Genomic DNA, 19,412 nt, shown 5'->3' with positions numbered 1-19,412 from the left:
GAAGAAGGGATTGCGGCGTGGCCATCCCCCTGGAGGGTGATTTCTCGCTTTCTGCCTCTCTCTGTCTTTCTGGCTAGCGCACGTGCCTTATAGCAAAAACCTCTAAAAAAAAAAAAAAAAAGAATAGGCCCTCTCGCTGACTCTCCCTTTCATCACTGCATTATGAGTGGTTTTCCAATCCCTTCGTCTCAGTGCTCTATCTTGGTTACTAGGGTATATCTCGGATGATTTTTCTTGGACTTGTGACCATTGTGGTCTATCTCTCACAGTACCTTTCAGCCTTTAATTTCCCCTTCATTACTTAAGCCAGCATGGAGCAATTTTTAGTTTTTGTTTTTGTATTTCCAGAACATCCAATTAGCAAGTGCACAAAGCACTTGTGGAAAGCACCAAAGATGGAAACTGTGTGAGGAAGATGCATGCACTTACACTTCCCTAGGAAGGACAAAGATTTAGACAATGTGCTCATTGATTTAAATCCCCAAAGAACTTCCACGTTTTGGGATTGAACATACATCACTCACTGAATGACAATCCCAAGTGGAACATCTCTCTACTTCAGGGTGAATGGCTAACTCTGTTCTAGTGGTGAACTGTTCCTTCCTCCATTGTTTTTACAGTGGAAGGCTGGCCTCTCTTTCCTCTCAAAATTGTTCAAACATCTTCATAGACAGTCTTTCTTGCAAGATGACTTTCGCCTCTGAGATTTCTAGGCTTTCATACAGCAGAAGTCAAGTTAGAATACCAGGCTTTAAGAGATCAAGTTAGAATAACTATGGAGACAGAGAAAGGAAAATTAGAGGAATGTCAGAATTCTCGTCTGTGCACTTTCTATTCTAATGTAGAGGAAAAAATGTGGAATTTAGACAGATCAAATTCACTCAGATACCAATTTATTCAACACACGGGTGGCAATGTAAATGATGGGGGAGTGGTAGCACTGTTATTTAGTGAAAGTGTTGCCCTTTCATTTGGAGGAAATAGTGATTACATTCACTTTTGGTATTATGGGTCCTATTTGTCACCCAAAAGACTAAAGCCAACAAAACAAGTAGCCTAAACAGTATTATGATAAATTACTGCATCTCAAATGGGGTGACATTGCCACTATAATGTATTAGTCAGCAGTGAAAATTAGAAGTCTTACACAGAACATTAGAGATGTAGGAAACCTTTAGTACTTTTTCTTATATGCAGCCTAACTTCCTTTTAGTTCTATTTTGGGTTAATGCCAGCTTTCAAGGCTGATCTCTGTACATAAGGGAGTATACCTAAACCCCAAAGTATTTGCTTAATACCATGGCAATGGATACAAGCAACATTAGATGAAAAGAAAAATGAAAATACCCACCACGACTTTTTTTTTTTTTTTGAGAGATTTTCACTGTAGAGCGCGTGCGCTCGCCAGACAGACAGAGAGAGACATAGAGACAGAAAGCGAGAAATCATCCCCCGGGGGGATGGTCACACCGCAATCCCTTCTCCTCCATTCTCCTCTCGGGATCTTGGGCACGCATGCACACGCGCCCGGCGTGAGTTTTAAGCCACCGGGTCCGGGAAAAAAAGAAAAAACCCACCACGGTTTTTTTTTTTTTTTTGAGAGATTTTCACTGTAGAGCGCGTGCGCTCGCCAGACAGACAGAGAGAGACATAGAGACAGAAAGCGAGAAATCATCCCCCGGGGGGATGGTCACACCGCAATCCCTTCTCCTCCATTCTCCTCTCGGGATCTTGGGCACGCATGCACACGCGCCCGGCGTGAGTTTTAAGCCACCGGGTCCGGGACATGAACCGCGGTCGACTACGTGGGAATCCAGCGACATAGCCATTACGCTAACTGCTGGTTCCCCCCACCACGACTTTTATAAAACAAACTAGTTGCTGCTGCTCAAAAGAGTAAGTACTATTATGCATGTTGCTGAGGGATGTTCCATTTTCAGCCTTTAATAACTACTTAAGTAACACAAGATGAGACAAATTGCCTTTTGATGTTGACGATATGATTTTTCTTATTTTTTGAATAGTCAGTCTCAGCAACCAAATGGTTTCCAATACAAAATAAAGTGACTACTCTTTGTTCCCTGGTTGGAATACATATTAGGACTCAGTGGTAAATCTCCTGTTAGGAAGTCTAAGAGGTTTCTGCTAACCCATTTCCTCACAGTCTCAAAGTCTAAAATAATAAGTAAATAAATAGGACCAGCAGATGGCATAAAGGTTATTATGTTGCTGAACTCCCACAGAGTTGACTGTGGTTCAAGTCCCAACCCAGCAGCTTAAAATTCATGCCTGGTGCTTATGTGTGCATGCCCAAAATCCTGAGTGGAGAATGGAAGAGAAGGAATTGCAGTATAGCCATCCTCCTTGCGGGGTGATTTCTCACTTTCTATCTCTCTGTCTCTCTGGCGAGCTCATGTGCCCTGCAGCAAAATTCTCTCTAAAAAATAAATAAATAATATTCTTTCCCTGAAATGCCCCCTCTCAACTATTGTATGTTATATGTAGCAAGTGTTAGAAACTTGTGAATTTTAAAATACACTCAAATATTTGGAGTAATAATCATCCTTCTGATTTAAAAGTAATTCTACATGGAGTTCTTGTGTTTGGATGACCAACACTGAAGTTCAATCCCAGATTCTGTATTGATGGCAACCTTTTGGCTTACAAATGCTAGAAAGCTGCTCAGGGTGAACTACCAACTAAAGGTTTTTTTCTCCTTCTGCCCCAGTTACCCAGCATTCCCAGTTTCTGAGTATTTTGCAGCTACTAAGATTAGTTAGAAATAGTCTACAGAAAATACTATCTTTTTGAATCTACCAATAGAACTCTGGGCAGTTTTCCTCCCTGTAGAAGAAAATAGTGAATAAGAAACACCACTGTATGAACGTTAGAGCACAGATTCTGTAGCCAGACTTCCTAGTGTGAATTCTGAGTGGATGGTTCCCATGTAAGTGACTTGGGCAAATTAATGTTTTGGTACCTCTACTTCTCCCCTCTTACTGCAAATGATTAAATACTAGGTCATTGGAAAAGTCATGATGTATTTTTGCACAGAAAAATATGTCATGACTTTCCTGATGATCTAATAAGTTGGTATGTAAAGAGTAAGCAATGGTGTCTTCTTCTGGCACTGAGAAAGAGCTATATGAGTATTTGCAAGAGTCTTCAAACACTTCCCAACCAAAACAAGCAAATACTACAGTCAGAAAGAGAGAAAAAAGCTAACTCCAGAATGTTCCCTTAGAATCTGCACTTGCTGCTTTTGTAGTTTGGAGGAAGCCACTGATCTAATAAAGCTAGAAACAGCTAAATTTTGAATCCCTATAACATCAAACTATTACTAATTACAGTTCTGGTCATATGCCATATGTTTCCCAGAATGAACAAATGTTCCATGGAAAAGTAAATGTCTAAGAAGGGTAGGAAAAAACATATAGTAAATGTCCTTGTTTTTCTTGGCTGTTATCTTTAATATAATTAAATATTCACTGAAAATATGAGCATTCAACTTCAGCTTCTTCTTACTGTTTCTGAAAGACACTCTTGAACTACTGAAAGACAGAAATGTATGTTCAAATATCACTGCCAAGTAATTTATTCTGAATTTCTTACATTTTAGATTTTTTAAAAAATATCTCATGTCCCAGGTGTCTTTCCCAGTAGAAATTACACTGGCAGATATTAAACTAACTGCATATGATTCTACTTTTCAGAAATCCAAGTTTAGATAATTCAAGAGTTTCTATGTATCCCTAAGGGTTACATAAAACAAAGACATTTTGTTTTTAAATATAGTTTTATTTTTGTGGAGGTTTTCTTATACTAGGAACACATTTCTCTCAGATACTTGTTATTAAAGAGGCTAATTGTTTTAGATTTCTTTTAACTTCCTTATTTTACTTAAATAAACTTAAATTAAGTTAATTTTTGCAATTATTCAGTGAAAAAAATTACTGACCAAATGATCTTCATTTACAAAGATCATACCAGCACTAAAACATTAGAATTGTGTTTTTAATTCATTTTAAACTGAAAAGCACACATTTTAAAAATACATCAGTCTGAAATTCTCATTCATTCCTATTGTCTGATATAGATAAGGCATGATAATCTTTCAGGTGCTAAAAACTGATCAATATCTGATCCAAGCTACTTTGGAGACAGGTGCCTACAGAATAATCACTTCTCTACCTTATTAATGTGTTTACCATGTTATAGGCAAAGTGTGGAGTTATGATGATAAAAAAGGAAGACTCAAGTTCTGTCTTCATGGAAGTTACAGTCTCTGGTGGTGCTATTTAAAGTGTGGTCTGTGGACCCATCTTATCAGACTGCAAGACATGGCAAGTTACTATTCAGAAATTTTTGTAACAGTTGGACATTGCTACAACAGGCAAAAGTGGACTCATCTCATTGAACAAGGTATAGAATGGTCTAGCTGTAGTTAAATTTGCATGAGTTTCATGTGGCAAGATCTAAGTACTGGTCATAAACAGGAAGACACTTATCAGTTTGTGATGAATTTGGAATTTTTAAAAATCCATTCAATAGCTCTTATGGTTTAGATAACAATTTGTCCCCTAAATGTTCATGTTCTGAAAGCATGGCCCCCAGTGTAATAGCTTTGGGAAGCAATAAGATCTCCCAGGAGGTGTGGCCTAATGAGAGGCATCATCTAATCAGCTGGGAATATGGGAGGGACAAACTAAGAATGCAGTGAGTCTGTTGTTCTGTTTCTCTCTCTATGCGTAACTGCTGACCTGCTCACTTCTCTTGGCTGGGCTGCAACACAATGCCAAATGCCAGTCAGGTCCAGTCTGAAGCTCTTGGACTTTCCAGTCACTAGAAAAGAGTACCAAAGACATTTCTATTCATTATAAATCACACAGTCTCAGGTATTTCTGTTTAGCACCACAATAATGGATTAATACACTACTCCTTCCCACAGTTTAAGAAGCAGTAGTTTAGAGCTTTCAAAGCATTATAGGAAAAAAGAGAAAAAGTTTTATTCTAACAGAGAAAATTTGGAAAACTTTCAGGAGAAAAAATGGTATTGGCACAAAAATAGACATGAAGACCAATGGAACAGAGTAGAGACCCCAGAAATAAACCCCAAAACACACAAACAACTCATGTTTAACAAAGAGTACCAGTCAATCCAATGGGAAAGGTAAAAAACCTCTTTAGCAAATGGTGCTGGAAAAGCTGAGTATCCACCTGCAGAAAAATGAATCTGAACCCCTATCTGTCACCATTAACAAAAATCAACTCAAAATGGATAAAAAAAAAAAATCTAAACCTAGACCACAAAATGTAAAACTACTAGTGGAAAACACTAGGGAAACCCTGGGAGAAATTGGGGTAGCAAAGACTTCTTAAGCAAGACCCCCAAAGCACAGGCAATAACCCTCAAAATAGACAGGTGGCATTACATCAGATTAAGAAGTCAAAGGATGCAGTAATTAGTGTAAATGGGCAACCTTCAGAATGGGAGAAAATGTTTGTTAACTATGCCTCAGATAAGAGATTGATAACCAGAATACACAGGGAACTCAAGCAGCTTACCTGGAAGAAAATGATTAACCCAATTAAAAGATGGGAAAATTAGCTGAATAAAAAACTCTCTAAGGAAGACATATGAACAGCCAAAAAGCATATGAAAAAATTCTCAACATCCCTCAACATAAGGAAGATGAAGATCAAAACTACAGTGAGATATCACCCAAACTCAGTCAGGATGGCAAAGATTAAAAAAACAAAAATTGTTAAGTGCTGGTGGGGATGTGGTGAAAGGGGAACTCTCCTACATTGTTGATGGGAATGTAAATTGGCTCAGCCACTGTGGAGAACAACATGGAAGTTCCTCAAAGACCTTCAAATAGAACTACCATATGATCCAGCAATTCCACTCCTGGGTATCTACTCAAAGGACAGAAGAATGTTCAGTCAGAAAGGCACTTACACAGTTATATTTATTGTGGCATTATTCACAATTGCTAAGACATGGAACCAACCCAATTGTCCACAAACAGATGAATGGATTAAAATAGTGTGGCACATATACTCCATGGAATACTAGTCAGCTATAAAAAACAACAAGACCCTGGCATTTGCTAGAAAGTGGCAAATATGGAAGATTTATTGCTGAGTGAAGAAAGTCAAGCTATGAAACAGAAGCATTGTATGTCTCTACTTAACATATGCTGACTGTCTACATTCTATGATAGAGACAAAGACTAGAGGACATAAAAGCACTGAAAATTGTTATGGACACTGGACAAAGTAAAAAGAGAGTGGGAGAAGGGAAGAGTGCAGGAAGGAAAATTTGGGGGAAAATGGAGAAGTAAGACATTAGTGGGACACAAATAAGGTCTGTTGCCTATTGATGATGTTGTGTATAGTATTCTCAGCTCACTTGGCATGTGGTGTATATCAGGTTGGGTAAAATCTCTTTACAATCTACATGATGTATAGTGATTGAATGTATACATATAAATAATAATAATAAGTTTTAAAAATGACCCCAAGGATGGATTGAGATTTTAGGGCTAGAGCTTATAACACAGGAAGTGCTATGTAGGCAGAAAAGTACAAGGATGCCTGGGGTCATCTAGTTCACTGTTGATGAAATGTGATAGGAGACAAGGCAAAGAGAGGTCATGGAGATTAATCTGGAAAGGTCAGCTGCGCCAGTTAGTGGAGGGCCTTGAATGCCATGAAAAGAAGTTAGAACTTTATTTTTGAGATAATCAGAAGTCCTTAAGTATTCCTGAGCAGGATAGTAACATGGAAGAAAGCTTATTTCATAAATACTGGCTTCATTAGAATGATACACAATACTCTGAAGCAGGAGGTTTAAGTGAGGTAAAAAATAACGGTAGAAAGGAATTTTACAAAATGGTTTTCTTAATTGTGTCTGTCATATATTAGTCATATGTCTAAGTAAATTTATGCAACTGAAGTCTTCCCATGCACCATAGCATAGTAAAATACTTCAGAAGATCTAATCAAGTATGATTAAAGTGATTTTGAAATTCTATGTCTCTGCTTAACAGTGACAGAGAGAACACATTCTTCCCATTTTCAGAAATTTTGATTAAGCTACAGATATTAAGGGAACATTAAACCAATATACTATTTTAATAATTTACACTAAAATGTCAAGTACCATCACCAAAAGACATACAAGCAACCTTTTTTCCTCTTTGTTGTTCTTGGTTTCCTATAAAACTAGAATGGACCTCATTAAATGTGCCACTTTAAGTTTCTGCTTGTCACCAAAAAAATATTAATTCTTGCCATTGACTGAGTTAGAATATTTTGCAGCATTAAGATTCCCATAAATGCATCTTTTAAAAAAAAGCAGTTGAACCACTAAGTAGGTTTGAACCTTTGATGGTAAAATTTTATAGTCTTGTATAAAAAAAAAAAAATGAGGCTTTCACATGTATAACATCAGAAAAACATATTATCACATTAGGATTTCACATATTTGGCTGAGTAAAATATCTGATTATTTAATAAGAATTATAATTATTTCATATGGTATTAGTTGATGTGGTAAAATTTTGATGTTGGAGCTTCAGAACTGTAAAGATAAACTGAAAGCTATGCACTTAGAATTATACATGTTTGCAAAATAACTATCATACAAAGCTAATGCATTGCACTGTAGTCAATGATTATGACATAGTAGTTTCCAACTATGGCAAATGTGCATTATCTATAAAGTATATTGCATATAACAAGTTATATTTTTTCCCCTCCCAAGAGACATGTAGTGATATCTAGAGATGGTTAGCTGAGCTGATGCATATACTACTAACACCAGGCAACAGAGTTGTCTGGTCCAAGATGTCTATAGTGCTGCATTGAGAACCCTTGGACTAAAGTATCACACTGATCTCTCCACCATTCTTCCCAGACTTGAGGTGCTCAGTATATGCTCTGATCTGACTGTGTCTCCCTAAATCTCACATGTTGAAATTCTAATGCCCAAAATGATGGTTATTATCAGGTGGAGCCACTGGATGGTGCCTGGGTCATGAAGGCTGACTTAAAGCCCATATACAAGAAACTCCAGAAAGCTCATTTGCCCCTTCCACTGTGTGAGGAAACAATAAGAAAGAGCCATCTAAGAGACAGGAAAGAGACACACATCAGAGGCTGAATTTGCCCAGCATCCCGATCTAGGACTTCCTCAGCCCCCAGAACTGTGAGAAATAAATTTCTGTTGTTTGCAAACTATGCAATTTATGGTATTCTAATATAACAGCCTAAACAGACCAAGACAACATATATAGAAATAATCACTTTGATTCATATGATCTGAAAGTCAGGAACAAAGAAGTACTTGAAGATTAATGTAAATAATTATTATGCCTCCCTTTGATATAATGAACTACTTAAGTCCTTGGATTTTGCATCTAGGACTTGAAGGTGACCCTTGGGGCAGATCAGGGAAGATTTCCCTTATGAAATCTGAGGATGTTGGAAGTGGGCAGAGGCTGTGGAATGGAAGAAAGCATGGAGCTTATTAGGGGCTGAGACAAAGCGAGTGTTGCTGGAGACCAAGAAGGGCATGATGCCAGAGAAAGCTGGAGAGATGGCAGAGACCAGGTCATGAAAGACTTATGAGAGAATAAATGTATAAACAAATGTGGTTTAATTCCATCAATGATGTTACAGGCAAACATTGCCATCAAGAGGTCTTCAAGTAGATCTTCAGAAGACAGGCACAACTGAAATCCTCAAATAAGGTTCTAGCTATGTATCATTTTCTGAGTTGTAGGTCTCTAATGATTTTAAGAAGCAACATTACATGACAGTTTTTGGAAATGTGGGAAAGAAATACCTCTCCTTAAATATGTACATGGTCTATAGGATATGAATATTTTTTAGAGATGGAAAATGTGTATTATCTATAAAGTATATTGCATATAACAAGTTATATTAAGGTCTTTTTGTTAGAAGAAATAGACTCTGAAATGCTCTCCCTCTTGGATCTTTCTTAGTCAAGGTTAGACTCCATTATTTTCATATAGAGACTTATATTGTTCCCCACATCCTCCCCCACAACTCCAGGGAGAAGTGGTGAAGTGCAAGGAGAACAGGAGTATTAGTGGCTCCTCAGAAACAAGAACAAGCTAGTACAGATCCTATAGTTTCCCTTTCTTATTGTCTTCCCTTGTAATTTCCCCAAAGTCTTTGTGGATTGAGTACTACAAGGAATATCTGTCCTCAGTATTGTCTTAGGGCTGTTGGAGCATGTAACTTTACTTAAGTAAACAGAATAATAATCACACTTAGATGTAATGTAATATACATTTGAAATCATTTTTAGCTTCAATCTAAAGTCTACCCATACTTATTCATAAACAAAAACTGACTGTAAAACCTATGTTTGTTTATTGGGTATTATCTGCCTTCTTTACTAGAATTTAAAATCCCTATGAAGAGCGATTTGTTTACTAGCTGGATGAGTAAATGATTGAATGAATACCTTCCCCCAAACAGTAGAGTCATTATAACATTGAAAATGTCTTTTATTTTCATACCAATGACAGGAGACAGTAAGACTCACGCCTAGTACAAATGACCCACATTTGTTCATCCATTCATTTTCTAAGTCTTTTATGCCACCTCTCCAGCTTTGCTTGGAATCATACCCTTCTTGTTCTCCAGCAACATTGGCCTTGGCTTAGCCTCAGAAAGTTCCATGCTCCCTTCTACCCCAAGACTTATTCCCATCTCAAGAACCCTCAGATTTTTACCAGGGAAGCCTTCTCTGATCCCCTGAAACTAGGTATAATTCTAGTCTCATAGATTCCTGTTTTCTTCTTTTTTTTTTTCCATCACAGTACTTATCACAGTTGTAAAATATATTTGTGTGATCATTTGATTAACATTTCCTCTCCACCCACTCAGCAGAAATTATACTGTTCTATTAATATCGTGTTCTATTGCAAAGCTTACCACATAACAAGTGCTCAATAGATATTAACTGGATAAATAATTGAGTTATATTTCCAGAAATATAATCTGTTATCAAATATGTGAGTCCACATTATACCATATCATTCTTCCCTGGAGCTCAAATTAGTAAATAGTTCATCAATACTTTTTGACCAATTGAAATGGTCATTTATCTCCTGCAAAGTATGTTCTCCTATGTCTATATGACACTGAGAACTCATTGTAAAATTTGCTGGGAAATCAACTTCTCTTCTTGTATTTTTTTTCTGCATACTAATAAAAAAGTGATTTGTTTTTCATTGAATTTATTAGCTGTTTTGGTATTAAAAACATGACTGGGTAGAAAATGGTTAGCCGAGAATCAATTACTCGGATGATTAGTATTTGTCACTTGTCTTTGTCTGGAAACATACTTTGATTATCCTCTGGATATTTGGTCTCTTATACTCTCAGCCTCTAGGATAATCTCTTTCCAATATTGTTCCTGAATAAAATGTGCTCTGTTGACAGAGTACCTGTTCAGGTACCTTTCAGATACTCTGTTGTTTCTTGACAAGCAAGAGTAGCAAGTTCTCAAGGTAGTACCAAAATAACATTCTTTTTTTAAAAGGAGGAATAGAGGTTTCTAATGCAAAAAATTGCAGAAAATGTCATTTTTTATAACATCCTATATCTGAGATATTCCATAGGAAACCTTGGGGTAGAACGGGTTCAGACAAATGATCCTGGCTGAAGGGGGCTAAAGAGAGACACTAAACAGGAAATCAGCAGTAACTGTAAACCTAGAGCTTATTTGTTTATATACTTCACTTTAAACTAACTACTTTACATACAAGGAGTCTTCAAATTTTCATGGAAAATGTGTGTTAAGAAAAAACTGTGCACGAATTTCAAATTTTTTTGGTACTAAAATAAACTCATACTTTAATTCCAGTTTTCCAGAAACTTTTTGAGGTCCCCTTGTAATTCTTCCCATCTATTGTCCTAGCTATTGTTTTCTGAATCTCTGCCACTAGGCAATTTTTATTACAGTGCCTAAAATTCTTTTAAAAAAAATTCCTAAAAGCCCAGGAAATCTGGGCAGTAGTTGCTAACTTAGGCCATTCATTTGGAAAGCCCCAGTTAGAAAGTTTGAAGAGATCGTCCTCTTCTTCTTTGTCTAGTACTTTCTCAAGATAACAGTAGTCAAGCAGAGAGTGGTTTCTTCATTGCAACAAGAGATTTTCTGTCAGTTTCTCATCCAAATTATCCTCGTTAGGGTCTGGCATATGCTGCAACATAAACTCCTGTGATCTCTTCTTACTCAGTGCATAATTGGGGCTCCCTCTAGAAGAGAATCTACAGCAAGGAATCAACTGTCCCTGAGATAACAGACACAGGAGACCCAGATGGTTCAGGAGGTGCAGAAACAAGAAGAAATTAATAATTATTTCTTCTTATAAAAAGACTTTAGTATAACTTGTTATACACAATATACTTTATAGATATTGCACATCTCTTACTGATTCTTTATACCTCCCTGTCAGGAGAAAGGGTTCTTGAGTTGGATCATATTCATGCTTTACTGCCTTTAGGCAAGAATACACATTTTCTTAGTATGCTTTAGTTTGATGTCAGAAAGATTTGAGAAACTAAAGCAATGACTACTGCCATGTCTAGCGCTATGATTACAGTAGTTCAAAGTATCAAAAGAAAGTGCTTTTATGACTTCCTGATCTTTGCTAATTTAAATGCACAATTCTATGTAGGCCTCTTTAGAGAAATGTAATGGGGTTGAGGCTTAGTTCTCAAAAACAAGAGAGGAAAAAAAAACACTAGATTTTGCTTAACATGACTTCAAAAATTTTATTACATTTCTATAAATCTCATTAAAAGGACTAATCTACCAAATGTGAAATAAAGATGTTCACTTTCACTTTCTTCTTTCATCTGTGTGAGCCATGTTGCTCATATAATACTTAATTAAACCATAGAGACTTAATGGAGAACAGGAAATGGGATGAAAAAGAGCATGCTAAGTACATTTAAATTTGATTTTTATATCAACTTATCTCCCTTCCTTATAATATCAGTAAAACACAAAAGAAGATTTTCTTCTTGCCCTTATCTTTTTTTTTTGCCATTTGTAACTACTCATATTTAGCTAAGTAAATATTAGATTAATATTCATGTCCTGTTTCTAAACAGGCACAAAAAGTATTACTGAGAACTAAGCCATATCACCTTGCCTATAAATGTTGGTTGACTGTCACTGGGGCCATTAGCTTATTTTGAAAATTTTCCAAGAAATTCATATACCAGTAGGTTTACCTTCCTGAAAAGCCAATTTCCTAAATATTCAATGAGATGGCTTTGAGACTCATATCAACAAATTAGGAAAGTAATAATGTTCCTATCTTAACAGGAAATTTACTATTGCTGGTGCTGCTGCCCTAATTATGCCATAATAGAATTTCAAATGAATCTTCTCAGAATTAAAAAACATCCTATCTACTTGCACAATATCCTCTTCTAGTTTCCTTAGCAAATGAATAGACTTGGAAAGTAAGAAGCAGCACATATTTTTCCCCCAAGAAGCAACAAACCAGGTTTTTACTTCATTATTATATCTCCTGTTTTATTTGTTTACTTTTGTTTTAGTGACTCTCTTATACTTATATAAGGTTTCCATGTCATTAGTTACCAAGGAAGAAACCAGAAATATTTTTTAAAATTAGCATGAATGCATAGCTTTCATTTCAGTAACATACAAATCCATCAATAATTAAAAATGGAGAAGAACAACCAAAGACAAAGCTTTAATGACAGGTACATGCTGTCATTTTCTATTTACCAAATACGAACATAAAAACACACAACAACCTAACTAGAATACAACATCTTTGCATTTCAAACCATAATTTACACTATTTAAAATCAAGGCATTTCAAGAGGCTAAAGTAACTCACAGTATGTAGTCACGCAGTGCCCTGGGTCACAGAGTCTTCTTCAGTATCACAACAGATTTGATCACCAGCAGGTCAACAGCCCTGCAACTGAAATCACTCATAATTAACGAACACTGTACTTGAACATTTTGACAGCTTGGTAAGAAATTCAGGAAAGGCTGTTTCTTTTATTTCTTGTGTAGTTGCCTTTGCAAACAGGAAACAGGAAACGCACCTACAAGCCTAATTGGCCTTTGGCTTGAAGTTCTTAAGGGCAAGTCTTATACCACAGGGGTGACAGGGAAAGTCCCCAAAAGAGCACGAATCAGGTCTCAGCACTTCACAATTTAAAATCCTTTGGACAGATACTGCGAGGGCAATTTATCACAGGAAGAGGTAGACATTCTTTGTAACATTCAGACTTTACACCTTAATCCAGGAAGGACTATAAACTTCAGAATAAACTCATTTGTATGTAAGTACATACACACACACACACACACACACACACACACACACCTATTTGGTTTTGGTATTCCCCAAAATTCATGTATTAAGAATTGATTATTTTTAAAAAAAGAATAGATTATAATGGGATTAAGAGGGTTATAATTTAATCTAATTATTGTATTCAAGTGTGGGGTCTTTGGGAGGAGATTAGTGATTGGGTAATTAGGATGGGGGCCCCATGACTGAGTCCTAGTGAGTCTATAAGGAGAGAAAATAAGGTCGGCAAGGGCCACGTGTAATGCAGACCACAGTTTCTCTGCACATGCTCACTGCCCTCTCTGTTTCTGTCAGCCATGTTGTGATATAGGATGGCTAATACCAGCCCTATACTTTTGGACTTCCCAGTCACCAGAACAGTGAGTCAAATAAATCTCTATTTCTTTATAAATCACCCGTCTCAGGTATTTCTGTTAGCAATCCAATAGTAGACTAACACACACACACATATATATATACATATACTGTATTAAACAATACATTCTTTAAAATAATAAGCAATACATTAAAATATTATAACATTTATAATTTTTTCTTGGAATATATGGTTTTCCCTCAGTATCTATGATGAATTGATTCCACAACCTCTACATATATCAAAATTCAAGGATACTCAAGTCCCTTATAGAAAATGGCACAGTATTTGCATATAACCTATGCACATCCCCTCATGTATTTAAATGCTCTTTCAGTTATTTATAACACCTAATAAAATTTACAGCTATGTTAATAGTTGTTACATTGTATTGTTTAGAAAATAATAATAAAAAAAGTCTGTATATACTTAGTACAGGCACATTTATGGTAGGCCTAATGATATAGTACACATCAGCAATGACAACATTTTCTACCTGCAGTTGGTTGAAACTACAGATGAGTATACAGAGCATTAACTGTATGTAACAACTATCATTTAAAAAATATTTTAGTTTCAAATAACAGAATCCCAACTCAAACTCATACAAATAAATAATATAACATTCTGGTTCATTGAGCTGGGGTGGGGGAGTAACAGAAGTAGGGTTGGTGAAGGAGGCTAGACATTTCCTATATTATTTAACTCTGTTTGTCTTGGCATGGATATTTTCTATGAATTAACTTCACCCTTCAGGCTGCTCCTTTCCTGGTCCAACAGAACGGTTACAGCAGCTAAAGATCGATACATATCCAACATCCTCAAGGATAGTATCAATACATCATGGCAGTCTTGGCAAAAGTTCTGACGTTGTATAGATGATCCATTGGTTAATCGGTCACTATACTTGGGGGTCTAATATGCTGAGTGACTTAAACTAGTCCAGGCTTATTCTTACAGGTGAGAGTAGGGTCAATTCACACAAAAATCACATGAAGATATACTCAGTATACTCTGAGAAAAGGGAAAGTTGGAAAGGGATATTGCAGAAGGGAATCAACAAATGTCTACCACAACAATGTTTGACAATCATCTGAAGATGGATATTTGAGTATGTATATCCATGAAAACACTAGTACTTGAATGATCTGAAAATAACTGAAAGATAATAAGATAAAGTTGAATAGATATTCGTTTCCCAAGGCCTTATGTCTAGTCAAACTCTCTACTAACACTGGATTTGCTCTTAGAGAAGAGTTCAGAATACTTCCACTATTTATGAACTCTACTTCACAGTGCACAAAGCACTCTTGCATTCTCTCTCCCCTCTGTCATCCAAACAATCCTGCCAGCAGAGGACGGGGCTTACTGGAAGCTTAGACAGTGAAGTAGATACTGCTGATTGCCTATCCAATGCCCAGTGGACCTTTTTTTCCTTACGAAAACTTGATTTCGTTCAGGGCAGGTATCTGCTGTGTTAAGGATGGAAGAGTTTTGGCCTTGAAGATGTAAGCCAAAGTTACAAAATGCTCCTAGAAAAGCTCTTTAAAAGGCCTCTGGCACTAACTTTTATCCTTTGCGTTCCCTCTTCTTCATGCCTGAAGCACAGATACAATGCTGGAAGAAAGGCTGTATCTCGCAGTCATAAAGTTACAGGCATGAAGTCAAAAGTCACATGCTACGCAGTTTCAGTGGAAAGAAGGAGCAACCACACTGGGCCTGACTTGCCTGTTCCTGGCTGTTACCTGAAAACAACAACAAAAAACACTCTATTTGGTTAAGTCACTGTAGAAGTTTTCTGGTTACAGGCCACTGAATATAATCCTAACTGATACAAAGAGGTTTCACAAAACCAAGTAATGACAGACCAAGGCTTAACCTCAGGCCTCTTGACTCCCTACCCAGTAATATTTCCAATAAACTGCAATGCCTCTCCAAAAGCAGAACTTGCACTCTGAAAATGAAACAAACAGGCATTTTAAATGGATACTTTTTTCCTCAACACATAGCATGTTTAAATGATCTGAGCCACAGTTCTGAAATGATGCTCTTGGTTTTAGTGTTTTTTACCTTTTTAAAAAAAGTTTCTTTCCTCCATGAGTTTGTGAGACAGAGAAAGGAGGGGCACTCCCAATGGGCTGTTCATGTCACAATCTACCCCCAGCTTCAGCTAGCCCTGACTGATGGACATGTGTGTGCCAGGCATGTTCAGAGAGGTCTCTGGATACAAACCTAGAACCTTCCCATGTGAGTCAGCCCTGCAGAGCATCACATTCCTGGTGTGCCACCATCCAACTCCTTTTTTTATTATTTAACATGTGACACTCAAGCACTTGCAAAATTGCTAAAAAGCAAGAATGCCTTGGCTACACCATGGAAACTAAGGCCATTTTACCAAAATTTCTTTTACTGCTACCTAAGAGAAAATGAGTCATCTTCCCAAATCTTTTTGGGGCTGAGGGATTTTTCTTCCTTGACTTTCCCATTTACTCTGCTATTAAAAGATAACGGAACTTTCATGAAAGTTGGAGTAACTTACTGAGCCAAAACTCAAGGAGGAATCATACCCAAAGATCAATTCCAAAAGGATTAAGGATTTAGTTGTGGAAAATGAAAGGTTTTTAACTTTTTGAAGAAAATCCAGGAGAACATCTTTCTGACCTCGAAATGGCAAAGGAGTTATTAAGGCCCAATTTTGAAAGCCATAGAAGGAAAGATTGGTAAATTTGCAACTGTAATCTTAAGAGCTTCTGTTCATCAAAAGGTATTGTTGAAAAGTTATGATGTATTTTTTCTGTTTTTCTATGCAAAAATGCATCATGACTTTTTTGACAACCCAATATAATAAAGAAAAAGACAAGTCAATATCTGAGACAAGTTTGCAACATAGAAAACAAACAAGACCAGTATTCAGAACTGTTACAATCACTCATTAAAAAGACAACATAATAGAAAAAATGAGCAACATATCTGACAGGCATATCACAGAAGGAAAAACAGAACTGTGAATGGACATATGAAAAGATGAGTAACTTTATTTGTAATAAGAAATGTAAATTAAACAGATAGTGGGAGAATAAATTGATATAACCACTTAGAAACAACTTACCCTTATCTTACAAAGCTTACATATCTTCATATGAACAAATTCACTCCTAGTGCTAAAGTTTGAGTGATGTTGTCTCCTCTAAAATTCATGATACAATTTAATACCTAATACAAAAAGTATTAAGAGGTATGGCCTTTGGGAAGTGATAAAGTCTGATAAAGCTCTACCCTTGTGAATGGGATTAATGCCAGTAGGTGGCATGGTGGTTAAGGCATTGAATCCCACATAGTTGATTCTGTGGTTCAAGTCCCATACCTGGCAGCTTGAAAATCACACGGGATGCATGTATGTGTGTGCCCGAGATCCTGAGAAGAGAATGGAAGAGAAGGGATTGTGGTATGGCCATCCACCCTGGGAGGTGATTCTCATTTTCCCTCTTCCTCTGTCCCTCTCTGCTGAGCACACATGCCCTATGGCAAAAATCTAGGAAAAACAAACAAATAAACAAACAAATGAAAAAAGGCTTGAGGTTAAAGGGAGTGCCCTCTTGCCCTTCTGCCTTTATGGAATGTGAGGACAAAGTATTCAGACCTGTTGTTCAGACTGGGTCATTTCTATCCCATTTATAAGTTCACTGATTCCTCTGTTTCATTCTACTGTTAGCTCATCCATTGAAGTGGTTGTTGTTTTAAATCACCTACTATATTTTCACAGAAACTTTAAAAGAAAAGAAATAAAAACAGATGCAGAAATCATTTAATACATTCTCTTTTTTTGGAGAGGTTTTTGCTATAGGGCACATGCACTCACCAGAAAGACAGAGAGAGACAGAGAGAGAGAAAGCGAGAAATCATTCCCCAGAGGGAATGGCCACACCACAATCTCTTCTCCTCCATTCTCTAGGGATCTTGGGCACTCACGCACATGTGCCCAGAGTGAGTTTAAGCCACCAGGTCCAGGACTTGAACCACAGTCTACTACATGGGAGTCCAGCTACAAAGCCATTACACCAACTGCTGGTCCCCATTTAATGCATTTATTTTTTGAGAGGTTTTTGCTATAGGGCACGTGCGCTCACCAGACAGACAGAGAGAGACAGAGAGACAGAAAGCAAGAAATCACCCCCCAGAGGGGATGGCCATGCCACAATCCCTTCTCCTCCACTCTCCTCTTGGGATCTTGGGCACGCAAGCACACGTGCCCGGCGTGAGTTTAAGCCACCGGGTCCAGGACTCGAACTGCGGTCGACTATGTGGGAGTTCAGCAACATAGCCATTACGCTAACCATTGTTCCCCTTATTTAATGCATTTTTGAAGTTGCAAAAGGAAACAATTATTTTTAGCTTCCCAAGAAATGAATACAATGATGGAGAGGCAAGGGGTCCAGTAACTCTGCAAACAGTTATGGCTCACATCTGAAATGATCCTGCTTTCATTCAAGGTCTTTCCTGGAAGTTCCTCTACAGAGCAATATAGCTACTCTGGGAGTGGCTGCCTCCAGGTGATAGGACAAACAGTTGAGGCAGAAAAGAGCCATTTTTCAGTACTAAGCCATAACCCATTACGTGCCACAGAGCTTTTCTCCTCTGAGCTTTTCAGCCACAGCCCATCCTACTCCACCCCTCAGCGCTCTCGAATTCCTTACTGTTTGCATAAATACACTTTTCTCTCCTCCAGCATCTGTTTTCTTTGATTTCTGCTTGTTTATCTTGCCTCTGACCCATTTTTGCCTGTGCTATGACATTTTGTGCAGGTGTGGATTTCCCGACCCGAATTTTGACCAAAGCCCTTGACCTAACCAAAACCACTTAGACATTCTAATTGGTTAACTTTCACCAACCTTGTGTAGCTCTTCAAGGCTAATGGAATAGAGAATTTTTTCTTCTCTTTAAGGCAGGGGTAGGAAGATTGATTTTAAAAGCCACGGTCTCCTCTTTCCAGAACACATTTCTAAGAGGTTACCAGCTGCTTCTTATGAGTGCTCCTTCCACCCCAGGCCCAGCACACGGAGGCAGGAAGGAAAAAATGGTGGGAGGACAAATTAACACTGAAAAGCTTGATAAATACTAACAGCAAATACTAAAAATAACTAGACAGCAGTTGTCTACTTTTAGGAATTTCATTTGTGCTTTTGTGTTGGGGTGATGGGGGAGGGAGACAGAGGACTGTGTAGAAAGGGCTGAAAATGTTAATGTTCTCTGGAGGTGGAGGTACTGAAGAGTTTTCCTAGGCAGACAGCACCACACCCCACCCCCTCCCTGAAATAACTCGCTTTCTCAGCTTCCTCAGGCTTTTGTGTCTCTGCAAAGGGTTCCTTTCCTGTGTTGCAAAAGGGATGCCTACTATTGCCAGCAGAGAAGGAAAACGCTAAGAGATTGTAGGGGTCTTTGTTCTTTCACTTCATCCTACGCCATTTGTAGAAGAGCCTGGCTACCTTTTGACCTCAGCTTCCAAAGAGCAGAAGGGTAGTTAGGATCACATCTGTCAGTCTCCGCTATGTTGAATGTGACATGGCAAAGCCATGATACAATCTGCTGGTAGAGACTGGAAATCCAGAGTAGGAATTCAACATGTCCCCAAAAGAAGCCTACTTTGGAGA

The 19,412-nt window shown here is 37.6% G+C and overlaps 1 protein-coding gene across 1 annotated transcript in view; it reads right to left on the bottom strand.

Annotated features, from left to right (window-relative positions):
• NCALD (neurocalcin delta) overlaps positions 1-19,412 on the bottom strand; it is a 346,302-nt gene that overhangs the window by 192,933 nt on the left and 133,957 nt on the right. The window contains exon 2 of the mRNA XM_006163255.2: positions 12,924-13,010. The gene's annotated coding sequence lies outside the window, so the exon portion shown is untranslated. The remainder of the gene's footprint in view (positions 1-12,923; positions 13,011-19,412) is intronic.

The sequence above is a fragment of the Tupaia chinensis genome, unplaced genomic scaffold (assembly GCF_000334495.1).
Source record: "Tupaia chinensis unplaced genomic scaffold, TupChi_1.0 Scaffold141538_1, whole genome shotgun sequence".
In the NCBI taxonomy this organism is placed as follows: domain Eukaryota; kingdom Metazoa; phylum Chordata; class Mammalia; order Scandentia; family Tupaiidae; genus Tupaia; species Tupaia belangeri.
This window is presented reverse-complemented; position numbering and strand designations above follow the sequence as displayed.